The sequence below is a fragment of the Bombina bombina genome, chromosome 1 (assembly GCF_027579735.1).
Source record: "Bombina bombina isolate aBomBom1 chromosome 1, aBomBom1.pri, whole genome shotgun sequence".
In the NCBI taxonomy this organism is placed as follows: domain Eukaryota; kingdom Metazoa; phylum Chordata; class Amphibia; order Anura; family Bombinatoridae; genus Bombina; species Bombina bombina.
The window spans coordinates 1,322,090,342-1,322,104,253 of record NC_069499.1 but is presented as its reverse complement, the minus strand read 5'-3'; the positions used below and the strand labels follow the sequence as shown (position 1 = coordinate 1,322,104,253).

At 43.0% G+C, this 13,912-nt stretch overlaps 1 protein-coding gene across 1 annotated transcript in view; it reads right to left on the bottom strand.

Annotated features, from left to right (window-relative positions):
- The window catches only part of GPT2 (glutamic--pyruvic transaminase 2), a 326,120-nt gene that overhangs the window by 252,278 nt on the left and 59,930 nt on the right, over positions 1–13,912 (bottom strand). The window lies entirely within an intron of this gene.

The following is a 13,912-nucleotide window of genomic DNA, read 5'->3' as shown; positions in this document are numbered from 1 at the left end:
ACACAGATAAATTATACATTAAGATATATAGATATTTTTCAAATGTAACACCTTCTATTCAAATTGAACAAAAATTACAGTGTTTCCCCTACTTTTTAACACAAAAGTATGTTGTTGTTTTTTTTATACATTTACACTCAATTATCAATAAATACAATTCCAGAATATGTGTCCATTTATAAAAATACCTGCCCAGAAACAAGCTTTATTAGTTTCTTTTCAGAGAAACATTATTTTCTGTTAATTCTTGACAAAGTAATGAAAACCTAGAAAACAGAATTTATGTTTACCTGATAAATTGCTTTCTCCAACGGTGTGTCCGGTCCACGGCGTCATCCTTACTTGTGGGATATTCTCTTCCCCAACAGGAAATGGCAAAGAGCCCAGCAAAGCTGGTCACATGATCCCTCCTAGGCTCCGCCTACCCCAGTCATTCGACCGACGTTAAGGAGGAATATTTGCATAGGAGAAACCATATGGTACCGTGGTGACTGTAGTTAAAGAAAATAAAATATCAGACCTGATTAAAAAAACCAGGGCGGGCCGTGGACCGGACACACCGTTGGAGAAAGCAATTTATCAGGTAAACATAAATTCTGTTTTCTCCAACATAGGTGTGTCCGGTCCACGGCGTCATCCTTACTTGTGGGAACCAATACCAAAGCTTTAGGACACGGATGAAGGGAGGGAGCAAATCAGGTCACCTAAATGGAAGGCACCACGGCTTGCAAAACCTTTCTCCCAAAAATAGCCTCAGAAGAAGCAAAAGTATCAAACTTGTAAAATTTGGTAAAAGTGTGCAGTGAAGACCAAGTCGCTGCCCTACATATCTGATCAACAGAAGCCTCGTTCTTGAAGGCCCATGTGGAAGCCACAGCCCTAGTGGAATGAGCTGTGATTCTTTCGGGAGGCTGCCGTCCGGCAGTCTCGTAAGCCAATCTGATGATGCTTTTAATCCAAAAAGAGAGAGAGGTAGAAGTTGCTTTTTGACCTCTCCTTTTACCGGAATAAACAACAAACAAGGAAGATGTTTGTCTAAAATCCTTTGTAGCATCTAAATAGAATTTTAGAGCGCGAACAACATCCAAATTGTGCAACAAACGTTCCTTCTTTGAAACTGGTTTCGGACACAGAGAAGGTACGATAATCTCCTGGTTAATGTTTTTGTTAGAAACAACTTTCGGAAGAAAACCAGGTTTAGTACGCAAAACCACCTTATCTGCATGGAACACCAGATAAGGAGGAGAACACTGCAGAGCAGATAATTCTGAAACTCTTCTAGCAGAAGAAATTGCAACCAAAAACAAAACTTTCCAAGATAATAATTTAATATCAACGGAATGCAAGGGTTCAAACGGAACCCCCTGAAGAACTGAAAGAACTAAATTGAGACTCCAAGGAGGAGTCAAAGGTTTGTAAACAGGCTTGATTCTAACCAGAGCCTGAACAAAGGCTTGAACATCTGGCACAGCTGCCAGCTTTTTGTGAAGTAACACCGACAAGGCGGAAATCTGTCCCTTCAGGGAACTTGCAGATAATCCTTTTTCCAATCCTTCTTGAAGGAAGGATAGAATCCTAGGAATCTTAACCTTGTCCCAAGGGAATCCTTTAGATTCACACCAACAGATATATATTTTTCCAAATCTTGTGGTAAATCTTTCGAGTTACAGGCTTTCTGGCCTGAACAAGAGTATCGATAACAGAATCTGAGAATCCTCGCTTCGATAAAATCAAGCGTTCAATCTCCAAGCAGTCAGCTGGAGTGAAAGCACATTCGGATGTTTGAACGGACCCTGAACAAGAAGGTCTCGTCTCAAAGGTAGCTTCCAAGGTGGAGCCGATGACATATTCACCAGATCTGCATACCAAGTCCTGCGTGGCCACGCAGGAGCTATCAAGATCACCGACGCCCTCTCCTGATTGATCCTGGCTACCAGCCTGGGGATGAGAGGAAACGGCGGGAACACATAAGCTAGTTTGAAGGTCCAAGGTGCTACTAGTGCATCCACTAGAGCCGCCTTGGGATCCCTGGATCTGGACCCGTAGCAGGGAACTTTGAAGTTCTGACGAGAGGCCATTAGATCCATGTCTGGAATGCCCCACAGCTGAGTGACTTGGGCAAAGATTTCCGGATGGAGTTCCCACTCCCCCGGATGCAATGTCTGACGACTCAGAAAATCCGCTTCCCAATTTTCCACTCCTGGGATGTGGATAGCAGACAGGTGGCAGGAGTGAGACTCCGCCCATAGAATGATTTTGGTCACTTCTTCCATCGCTAGGGAACTCCTTGTTCCCCCCTGATGGTTGATGTACGCAACAGTCGTCATGTTGTCTGATTGAAACCGTATGAACTTGGTCCTCGCTAGCTGAGGCCAAGCCTTGAGAGCATTGAATATCGCTCTCAGTTCCAGAATATTTATCGGTAGAAGAGATTCTTCCCGAGACCAAAGACCCTGAGCTTTCAGGGATCCCCAGACCGCGCCCCAGCCCATCAGACTGGCGTCGGTCGTGACAATGACCCACTCTGGTCTGCGGAATGTCATCCCTTGTGACAGGTTGTCCAGGGACAGCCACCAACGGAGTGAGTCTCTGGTCCTCTGATTTACTTGTATCTTTGGAGACAAGTCTGTATAGTCCCCATTCCACTGACTGAGCATGCACAGTTGTAATGGTCTTAGATGAATGCGCGCAAAAGGAACTATGTCCATTGCCGCTACCATCAACCCGATCACTTCCATGCACTGAGCTATGGAAGGAAGAGGAACGGAATGAAGTATCCGACAAGAGTCTAGAAGTTTTGTTTTTCTGGCCTCTGTTAGAAAAATCCTCATTTCTAAGGAGTCTATAATTGTTCCCAAGAAGGGAACCCTTGTTGACGGGGATAGAGAACTCTTTTCTCTAAGCCATCTCCGTGGAGATGTTGCCTGTACAACGGCAAAGAGAATGACTGGGGTAGGCGGAGCCTAGGAGGGATCATGTGACCAGCTTTGCTGGGCTCTTTGCCATTTCCTGTTGGGGAAGAGAATATCCCACAAGTAAGGATGACGCCGTGGACCGGACACACCTATGTTGGAGAAATAACAAACGTATATACATTATTAATTTAATAGCTAGCACAGTCAGTAAACATAACCAGTGGCTATTGCAGAAACCTTATTATAGGGGGACAAAATCTCATTGGTGGAGATGTGGGTGCTCCATGAATAGGGAGGGTGGAGGTGTAGATAGGGGTGTTCCATGGGCAGTGTCAGGGTAAGTGTTCTGAAGGCAGAGCCAGGTGGTGGTCCATGGTGTAGTTAGTAGGATGTAGGACGTGGCCTGCATAAAAGGACAGGGGGCAAGAAGTAGTAATTTGTATCTGTTTACTTGATACAATGGGGAAAGTACAAAATTGGTGGTGCTTTTGCACCACTTATTCCCCCTCTAGAACCACCACTGAATATAAACATACTACAAAACATAATTTATGTTTCCTTTCTTTCTTAGTGGTGAGAGTCCATGACATTCCTTGCTGTTGAGAATTCATCACCTGCCCACCAGGAGGAAATTGCAAAACCCTTATAACAAAGCTCAAATTCCAAGATTGCAAAAAATTAGCTAGATACTGGGTCTGAAGTTTGAATACATGCTTAAATATCTGGCAGATGAATAAGCTCCTGTGCAATAAAAATGCAGAAAAGTTACCCTCTAAAGTGCTGACCAACAGACTGCTGTCTAAAAAATATAGAAGGTTCATGAAATCTTAACAGAAAGCTATGTATAACCCCAGGGCTAAACCCCAAGGGCATTACACTTTTCACACCTTGTGGTAATTATTGATACTGACTGGCTTGAGTACCAGAATCAAGGAAGCCACTGCAACATCCAGGACTTCTTTGGATAAAAACTAAGTGTGCCAATTAAGAGATTGAAGAATGTGGGGGGAAAAAAAGCCCTAAGATCACAGCGTTGAAGGAGAAGCCACAAAAAATAACTTTACCTTAATGACAAGAGCATGCATAGGCTCAAACGGAGCCCTCTGCAAAACCTTAAGAACCAAGTTTAAGCTCCAAGGAGCCGGATTCCTGAAGACAGGCGTGATCCTAACCAGCACCTGAACATAGGACTGAATGTCAGGAAGCTCTGAAAGCTTCTTATGCAACAGTACCGATAAAGCCGAGATCTGTCCCGTTAGGGAACTGGCGGCAAGATCCTTATCCAGACCGTCCTGGAGAAAGGCCAAAATCCTGGATACCCTGACCTTATGCCATGGGTATCCTCGTTCCTCACACCAGGACAAGTAGGTCCTCCACACCTTGTGATAGAATCGACGAGTGACCGGCTTCCTGGCCTGAATGTTGAGTGTCAATCAGCCTTTCCGAAAATCCTCTCTTAGCTAAGACTAGACGTTCAATCTCCACGCAGTCAGCCTCAGAGAATCGAGATTTTGATGTAGAAAGGGACCTTCAACTAGCAGATCCCTGCGACAAGGTAACTTCCACGGCGGAGATGACGACATCGCCACCAGATCGACAAACCACGTCCTCCACAGCCACGACAGAGTAATCAGAATAGCAGAAGCTTGCTCCTGCTTGATGCAGGCCACTACCCGAGGTAGAAGAGGTAATGGTGGAAATATGTAAATTAGGTTGAAGTCCCAGTGTACCCCCAAGGCATCTATCAGTTCCGCTCAAAAAACATAATTTATGTAAGAACTTACCTGATAAATTAATTTCTTTCATATTAGCAAGAGTCCATGAGCTAGTGACGTATGGGATATACATTCCTACCAGGAGGGGCAAAGTTTCCCAAACCTCAAAATGCCTATAAATACACCCCTCACCACACCCACAAATCAGTTTAACGAATAGCCAAGAAGTGGGGTGATAAGAAAAAAGTGCGAAAGCATAAAAAATAAGGAATTGGAATAATTGTGCTTTATACAAAAAAATCATAACCACCACAAAAAAGAGTGGGCCTCATGGACTCTTGCTAATATGAAAGAAATGAATTTATCAGGTAAGTTCTTACATAAATTATGTTTTCTTTCATGTAATTAGCAAGAGTCCATGAGCTAGTGACGTATGGGATAATGACTACCCAAGATGTGGATCTTTCCACGCAAGAGTCACTAGAGAGGGAGGGATAAAATAAAGACAGCCAATTCCTGCTGAAAATAATCCACACCCAAAATAAAGTTTAAATGAAAACATAAGCAGAAGATTCAAACTGAAACAGCTGCCTGAAGTACTTTTCTACCAAAAACTGCTTCAGAAGAAGAAAACACATCAAAATGGTAGAATTTAGTAAAAGTATGCAAAGAAGACCAAGTTGCTGCTTTGCAAATCTGATCAACCGAAGCTTCATTCCTAAACGCCCAGGAAGTAGAAACTGACCTAGTAGAATGAGCTGTAATCCTCTGAGGCGGAGTTTTACCCGACTCAACATAGACATGATGAATTAAAGATTTCAACCAAGATGCCAAAGAAATGGCAGAAGCTTTCTGGCCTTTTCTAGAACCGGAAAAGATGACAAATAGACTAGAAGTCTTTCGGAAAGTCTTAGTAGCTTCAACATAATATTTCAAAGCTCTAACAACATCCAAAGAATGCAATGATTTCTCCTTAGAATTCTTAGGATTAGGGCATAATGAAGGAACTACAATTTCTCTACTAACGTTGTTGGAATTCACAACCTTAGGTAAAAATTTAAAAGAAGTTCGCAACACCGCCTTATCCTGATGAAAAATCAGAAAAGGAGACTCACAAGAAAGAGCAGACAATTCAGAGACTCTTCTGGCAGAAGAGATGGCCAAAAGGAACAAAACTTTCCAAGAAAGTAATTTAATGTCCAATGAATGCATAGGTTCAAACGGAGGAGCTTGAAGAGCCCCCAGAACCGAATTCAAACTCCAAGGAGGAGAAATTGACTTAATGACAGGTTTTATACGAACCAAGGCTTGTACAAAACAATGAATATCAGGAAGATTAGCAATCTTTCTGTGAAAAAGAACAGAAAGAGCAGAGATTTGACCTTTCAAGGAACTTGCGGACAAACCTTTATCTAAACCATCCTGAAGAAACTGTAAAATTCTCGGAATTCTAAAAGAATGCCAGGAAAAATGATGAGAAAGACACCAAGAAATATAAGTCTTCCAGACTCTATAATATATCTCTCTAGATACAGATTTACGAGCCTGTAACATAGTATTAATCACAGAGTCAGAGAAACCTCTTTGACCAAGAATCAAGCGTTCAATCTCCATACCTTTAAATTTAAGGATTTGAGATCCTGATGGAAAAAAGGACCTTGCGACAGAAGGTCTGGTCTTAACGGAAGAGTCCACGGTTGGCAAGAGGCCATCCGGACAAGATCCGCATACCGAAACCTGTGAGGCCATGCTGGAGCTACCAGCAGAACAAACAAGCATTCCTTCAGAATCTTGGAGATTACTCTTGGAAGAAGAACTAGAGGCGGAAAGATATAGGCAGGATGATACTTCCAAGGAAGTGATAATGCATCCACTGCCTCCGCCTGAGGATCCCGGGATCTGGACAGATACCTGGGAAGTTTCTTGTTTAGATGAGAAGCCATCAGATCTATTTCTGGAAGTTCCCACATTTGAACAATCTGAAGAAATACCTCTGGGTGAAGAGACCATTCGCCCGGATGCAACGTTTGGCGACTGAGATAATCCGCTTCCCAATTGTCTATTCCTGGAATATGAACCGCAGAGATTAGACAGGAGCTGGATTCCGCCCAAACCAGAATTCGAGATACTTCTTTCATAGCCAGAGGACTGTGAGTCCCTCCTTGATGATTGATGTATGCCACAGTTGTGACATTGTCTGTCTGAAAACAAATGAACGATTCTCTCTTCAGAAGAGGCCAAGACTGAAGAGCTCTGAAAATTGCACGGAGTTCCAAAATATTGATCGGTAATCTCACCTCCTGAGATTCCCAAACCCCTTGTGCTGTCAGAGACCCCCACACAGCTCCCCAACCTGTAAGACTTGCATCTGTTGAAATTACAGTCCAGGTCGGAAGAACAAAAGAAGCCCCTTGAACTAAACGATGGTGATCTGTCCACCACGTCAGAGAGTGTCGTACAATCGGTTTTAAAGATATTAATTGAGATATCTTTGTGTAATCCCTGCACCATTGGTTCAGCATACAGAGCTGAAGAGGTTGCATGTGAAAACGAGCAAAGGGGATCGCGTCCGATGCAGCAGTCGTAAGACCTAGAATTTCCATGCATAAGGCTACCGAAGGGAATGATTGTGACTGAAGGTTTCGACAAGCTGAAATCAATTTTAGACGTCTCTTGTCTGTCAAAGACAGAGTCATGGACACTGAATCTATCTGGAAACCCAAAAAGGTTACCCTTGTCTGAGGAATCAATGAACTTTTTAGTGAATTGATCCTCCAACCATGATTTTGAACAAACAACAAAAGTCGATTTGTATGAAATTCTGCTAAATGTGAAGACTGAGCAAGTACCAAGATATCGTCCAAATAAGGAAATACCACAATACCCTGTTCTCTGATTACAGATAGAAGGGCACCGAGAACCTTTGTAAAAATTCTTGGAGCTGTTGCTATGCCAAACGGCAGAGCCACAAACTGGTAATGCTTGTCTAGGAAAGAGAATCTCAGAAACTGATCGTGAGCTGGATGAATCGGAATATACAGATATGCATCCTGTAAATCTATTGTAGACATATAATGCCCTTGCTGAACAAAAGGCAGGATAGTCCTTACAGTTACCATTTTGAATGTTGGTATCCTTACATAACGATTCAATATTTTTAGATCCAGAACTGGTCTGAAGGAATTCTCCTTCTTTGGTACAATGAAGAGATTCGAATAAAACCCCAGCCCCTGTTCCAGAACTGGAACTGGCATAATTACTCCAGCCAACTCTAGATCTGAAACACATTTCAGAAATGCTTGAGCTTTCGCTGGGTTTACTGGGACACGGGAAAGAAAAAATCTCTTTGCAGGAGGTCTTATCTTGAAACCAATTCTGTACCCTTCTGAAATAATGTTCTGAATCCAAAGATTGTGAACAGAATTGATCCAAATTTCTTTGAAAAAACGTAATCTGCCCCCTACCAGCTGAGCTGGAATGAGGGCCGCACCTTCATGTGGACTTAGAAGCTGGCTTTGCTTTTCTAGAAGGCTTGGATTTATTCCAGACTGGAGATGGTTTCCAAACTGAAACTGCTCCTGAGGATGAAGGATCAGGCTTTTGTTCTTTGTTGAAACGAAAGGAACGAAAACGATTATTAGCCCTGTTTTTACCCTTAGATTTTTTATCCTGTGGTAAAAAAGTTCCTTTCCCACCAGTAACAGTTGAGATAATAGAATCCAACTGAGAACCAAATAATTTATTACCCTGGAAAGAAAGGGAAAGTAGAGTCGATTTAGAAGACATATCAGCATTCCAAGTTTTAAGCCATAAAGCTCTTCTAGCTAAAATAGCTAGAGACATAAACCTGACATCAACTCTGATAATATCAAAAATGGCATCACAGATAAAATTTTTAGCATGTTGAAGAAGAATAATAATGTTATGAGAATCATGATCTGTTACTTGTTGCGCTAAAGTTTCCAACCAAAAAGTTGAAGCTGCAGCAACATCCGCCAAAGATATAGCAGGTCTAAGAAGATTACCTGAACACAAATAAGATTTTCTTAGAAAGGATTCAATTTTCCTATCTAAAGGATCCTTAAAGGAAGTACCATCTGCCGTAGGAATAGTAGTACGTTTAGCAAGGGTAGAGATAGCCCCATCAACTTTAGGGATTTTGTCCCAAAACTCTAATCTGTCAGACGGCACAGGATATAATTGCTTAAAACGTTTAGAAGGAGTAAATGAATTACCCAAATTATTCCATTCCCTGGAAATTACTTCAGAAATAGCACCAGGAAAAGGAAAAACCTCTGGAATAACTACAGGAGATTTAAAGACCTTGTCTAAACGTTTAGATTTAGTATCAAGAGGACCAGAATCCTCAATTTCTAAAGCAATTAGGACTTCTTTATGTAAAGAACGAATAAATTCCATTTTAAATAAATATGAAGATTTATCAGCATCAACCTCTGAAACAGAATCCTCTGAACCAGAAGAATCATTAGAATCAGAATGATGATGTTCATTTAAAAATTCATCTGGATAAAGAGAAGTTTTAAAAGACTTTTTATGTTTACTAGAAGGAGGAAAAACAGACATAGCCTTCTTAATAGATTCAGAAACAAAATCTCTTATGTTATCAGGAACACTCTGAACATTAGATGTTGATGGAACTGCAACAGGTAATGGTATTTTACTAAAGGAAATATTTTCTGCATTAACAAGTTTGTCATGACATTTAATACAAACAACAGCTGGAGGAACAGCTACCAAAAGTTTATAGCAGATACACTTAGCTTTGGTAGTTCCAGCACCAGGCAGCGATTTTCCTGAAGTATCTTCTGACTCAGATGCAACATGAGACATCTTGCAATATGTAAGAGAAAAAACAACATATAAAGCAAAATTGATCAAATTCCTTAAATGACAGTTTCAGGAATGGGAAAAAATGCCAAAGAACAAGCTTCTAGCAACCAGAAGCAATGAAAAATGAGACTTAAATAATGTGGAGACAAAAGCGACGCCCATATTTTTTTTTTAGCGCCAAATAAGACGCCCACATTATTTGGCGCCTAAATGCTTTTGGCGCCAAAAATGACGCCACATCCGGAACGCCGACATTTTTGGCGCAAAAGAACGTCAAACAATGACGCAACTTCCGGCGACACGTATGACGCCGGAAACAGAAAAGATTTTTTGCGCCAAAAAAGTCTGCGCCAAGAATGACGCAATAAAAACATAATTTATGCTTACCTGATAAATTCCTTTCTTCTGTTGTGTGATCAGTCCACGGGTCATCATTACTTCTGGGATATAACTCCTCCCCAACAGGAAATGCAAGAGGATTCACCCAGCAGAGCTGCATATAGCTCCTCCCCTCTACGTCACTCCCAGTCATTCGACCAAGAATCAACGAGAAAGGAGAAACCAAGGGTGAAGTGGTGACTGGAGTATAATTTAAAAGATATTTACCTGCCTTAAAAAACAGGGCGGGCCGTGGACTGATCACACAACAGAAGAAAGGAATTTATCAGGTAAGCATAAATTATGTTTTCTTCTGTTATGTGTGATCAGTCCACGGGTCATCATTACTTCTGGGATACCAATACCAAAGCAAAAGTACACGGATGACGGGAGGGATAGGCAGGCTCATTATACAGAAGGAACCACTGCCTGAAGAACCTTTCTCCCAAAAATAGCCTCCGAAGAAGCAAAAGTGTCAAATTTGTAAAATTTGGAAAAAGTATGAAGCGAAGACCAAGTTGCAGCCTTGCAAATCTGTTCAACAGAGGCCTCATTCTTAAAGGCCCAAGTGGAAGCCACAGCTCTAGTAGAATGAGCTGTAATTCTTTCAGGAGGCTGCTGTCCAGCAGTCTCATAGGCTAAACGAATTATGCTACGAAGCCAGAAGGAGAGAGAGGTAGCCGAAGCCTTATGACCTCTCCTCTGACCAGAGTACACGACAAACAGGGAAGACGTTTGTCGAAAATCCTTAGTTGCCTGCAAGTAGAACTTGAGGGCACGAACTACATCCAGATTGTGTAGAAGACGTTCCTTCTTTGAAGAAGGATTCGGGCACAGGGAAGGCACCACGATCTCTTGATTGATGTTCCTGTTAGTGACTACCTTAGGTAAGAACCCAGGTTTTGTACGCAGAACTACCTTATCTGAATGAAAAATCAAATAAGGAGAATCACAATGTAAAGCTGATAACTCAGAGACTCTCCGAGCCAAAGAAATAGCCATTAAAAATAACACTTTCCAAGATAACAGCTTTATATCAATGGAATGAAGGGGTTCAAACGGAACTCCTTGTAGAACGTTAAGAACAAGGTTTAAACTCCATGGCGGAGCAACAGTTTTAAACACAGGCTTGATCCTAGCTAAAGCCTGACAAAAGGCCTGGACGTCTGGATTTTCTGACAGACGCCTGTGTAACAGGATGGACAGAGCTGAGATCTGTCCCTTTAATGAGCTAGCCGATAAACCCTTTTCTAAACCTTCTTGTAGAAAGGACAATATCCTAGGAATCCTAACCTTACTCCAGGAGTAACCTTTGGATTCGCACCAGTATAGGTATTTACGCCATATCTTATGGTAAATCCTTCTGGTAACAGGCTTCCTAGCCTGTATCAGGGTATCAATAACCGACTCAGAAAACCCACGTTTTGATAAAATCAAGCGTTCAATTTCCAAGCAGTCAGCTTCAGAGAAGTTAGATTTTGATGTTTGAATGGACCCTGTATCAGAAGGTCCTGTCTTAGAGGTAGAGACCAAGGCGGACAGGATGACATGTCCACTAGATCTGCATACCAAGTCCTGCGTGGCCATGCAGGCGCTATTAGAATCACTGATGCTCTCTCCTGTTTGATTTTGGCAATCAATCGAGGAAGCAGCGGGAAGGGTGGAAACACATAAGCCATCCCGAAGTTCCAAGGTGCTGTCAAAGCATCTATCAGAACCGCTCCCGGATCCCTGGATCTGGACCCGTAGCGAGGAAGTTTGGCGTTCTGGCGAGACGCCATGAGATCTATCTCTGGTTTGCCCCAACGTCGAAGTATTTGGGCAAAGACCTCCGGATGAAGTTCCCACTCCCCCGGATGAAAAGTCTGGCGACTCAAGAAATCCGCCTCCCAGTTCTCCACTCCCGGGATGTGGATTGCTGACAGGTGGCAAGAGTGAGACTCTGCCCAGCGAATTATCTTTGATACTTCCATCATTGCTAGGGAGCTTCTTGTCCCTCCCTGATGGTTGATGTAAGCTACAGTCGTGATGTTGTCCGACTGAAACCTGATGAACCCCCGAGTTTTTAACTGGGGCCAAGCCAGAAGGGCATTGAGAACTGCTCTCAATTCCAGAATGTTTATTGGCAGGAGACTTTCCTCCTGACTCCATTGTCCCTGAGCCTTCAGAGAATTCCAGACAGCGCCCCAACCTAGTAGGCTGGCGTCTGTTGTTACAATTGTCCAGTCCGGCCTGCTGAATGGCATCCCCCTGGACAGATGTGGCCGAGAAAGCCACCATAGAAGAGAGTTTCTGGTCTCTTGATCCAGATTCAGAGTAGGGGACAAGTCTGAGTAATCCCCATTCCACTGACTCAGCATGCACAATTGCAGCGGTCTGAGATGTAGACGTGCAAAGGGTACTATGTCCATTGCTGCTACCATTAAGCCGATCACCTCCATGCATTGAGCTACTGACGGGAGTTGAATGGAATGAAGGACACGGCATGCATTTAGAAGCTTTGTTAATCTGTCTTCTGTCAGATAAATCTTCATTTCTACAGAATCTATAAGAGTCCCCAAGAATGGAACTCTTGTGAGAGGAAAGAGAGAACTCTTCTTTTCGTTCACTTTCCATCCATGCGACCTTAGAAATGCCAGAACTAACTCTGTATGAGACTTGGCAGTTTGAAAGCTTGAAGCTTGTATCAGAATGTCGTCTAGGTACGGAGCTACCGAAATTCCTCGCGGTCTTAGTACCGCCAGAAGGGCACCCAGAACCTTTGTGAAGATTCTTGGAGCCGTAGCCAATCCGAATGGAAGAGCTACAAACTGGTAATGCCTGTCTAAGAAGGCAAACCTTAGATACCGGTAGTGATCTTTGTGAATCGGTATGTGAAGGTAAGCATCCTTTAAATCCACTGTGGTCATGTACTGACCCTTTTGGATCATGGGTAAGATTGTCCGAATAGTTTCCATTTTGAACGATGGAACTCTTAGGAATTTGTTTAAGATCTTTAAATCCAAGATTGGCCTGAAAAGTTCCCTCTTTTTTGGGAACCACAAACAGGTTTGAGTAAAACCCTTGTCCTTGTTCCGACCGCGGAACCGGATGGATCACTCCCATTAATAACAGATCTTGTACACAGCGTAGAAACGCTTCTTTCTTTATCTGGTTTGTTGACAACCTTGACAGATGAAATCTCCCTCTTGGGGGAGAGAATTTGAAGTCTAGAAGGTATCCCTGAGATATGATCTCTAGCGCCCAGGGATCCTGAACATCTCTTGCCCAAGCCTGGGCGAAGAGAGAGAGTCTGCCCCCCACTAGATCCGGTCCCGGATCGGGGGCCCTCGGTTCATGCTGTCTTTGGGGCAGCAGCAGGTTTCCTGGCCTGCTTGCCCTTGTTCCAGGACTGGTTAGGTTTCCAGCCTTGTCTGTAACGAGCAACAGCTCCTTCCTGTTTTGGTGCAGTGGAAGTTGGTGCTGCTCCTGCTTTGAAATTCCGAAAGGGACGAAAATTAGACTGTCTAGCCTTAGCTTTGGCTTTGTCTTGAGGCAGGGCGTGGCCCTTACCTCCTGTAATGTCAGCGATAATTTCTTTCAAACCGGGCCCTATTAAGTAATTTGAACTTAGAAGTTACATCAGCTGACCAGGATTTTAGCCACAGCGCCCTACGTGCCTGAATGGCGAATCCTGAGTTCTTAGCCGTAAGTTTGGTTAAATGTACTACGGCCTCCGAAATGAATGAATTAGCTAGTTTAAGGACTCTAAGCCTGTCCGTAATGTCGTCCAGCGTAGCTGAACTAAGGTTCTCTTCCAGAGACTCAATCCAAAATGCTGCCGCAGCCGTAATCGGCGCGATGCATGCAAGGGGTTGCAATATAAAACCTTGTTGAACAAACATTTTCTTAAGGTAACCCTCTAATTTTTTATCCATTGGATCTGAAAAAGCACAGCTATCCTCCACCGGGATAGTGGTACGCTTAGCTAAAGTAGAAACTGCTCCCTCCACCTTAGGGACCGTTTGCCATAAGTCCCGTGTGGTGGCGTCTATTGGAAACATCTTTCTAAAT